Raw genomic sequence first — 953 nt, 5'->3', positions numbered from 1 at the left:
TAGTCCTTCAATTGAATGGGGACTACCTTGTGTTTAAGGCACATGGCCATCCCTCTGTGACAAAAGAGAGTAAGCATGAAGAGCTTCTCTCAGTTCAGAGTCAAGAAGAGCCCCCACAGTCAAACTCTAAGTTTGGTGTTGTGAGGCCACAACCAAACTCTAAGTTTGGTGTCAAGATCCCATATCCAAACTCTAGGTTTGGTGTTGGGACTATACAACATTGACCTGATCACCTTGTGGCTCCATGAGAGCCACTGTCAAGCTATTGACATTAAAGAAGCGCTTGTTGAGAGGCAACCCAATTTTATTTATCTAATTTTTATTTTATTGTTATTTTGTGTTTTATTAGGTACATGATCATGAGGAGTCACGAAAAAATCATAAAAATTAAAAACAGAATCAAAAAACAGCAGAAGAAAAAAATCACACCCTGGAGGAAGCACAGGCTGGCGTTCAACGCCAGTAAGATGCATCTGGCCGGCATTCAACGCTAGAATAGAGCATCATTCTGGCACTGAACGCCAGAAACAAGCAACATTCTGGCGCTGAACACCAGGAATGTGACTAGAGAAGAAAAGCTGGCGTTGAACGCCAGTAACAAGCATGAAAATGGCGTTCAACGCCAGAAACATGCTTTACATGGGCGTTGAACGCCCAGAATGTGCACCACACGGCGTTTAAACGCCAGAATGGTGTGCAAAGGCATTTTACATGCCTATTTGGTGCAGGGATGGAATTACTTGACACCTCAGGATCTGTGGACCCCACAGGATCCCCACCTACTATATTCCCACCTTACCTCCTAATCCTATTTTTGTGATTACTCTTCCCCATGTCACACTTCCCAACACTCTTCACCAATCACCTCAATTCCTCTTCCCAATCACCCCCTTCACCACTCACATCCATCTACTCTTCCCCATAAACCCCACCTACCTTCAAAAATTCAAAAA

This window comes from Arachis duranensis, chromosome 10 (assembly GCF_000817695.3).
Source record: "Arachis duranensis cultivar V14167 chromosome 10, aradu.V14167.gnm2.J7QH, whole genome shotgun sequence".
In the NCBI taxonomy this organism is placed as follows: domain Eukaryota; kingdom Viridiplantae; phylum Streptophyta; class Magnoliopsida; order Fabales; family Fabaceae; genus Arachis; species Arachis duranensis.
This window is presented reverse-complemented; position numbering follows the sequence as displayed.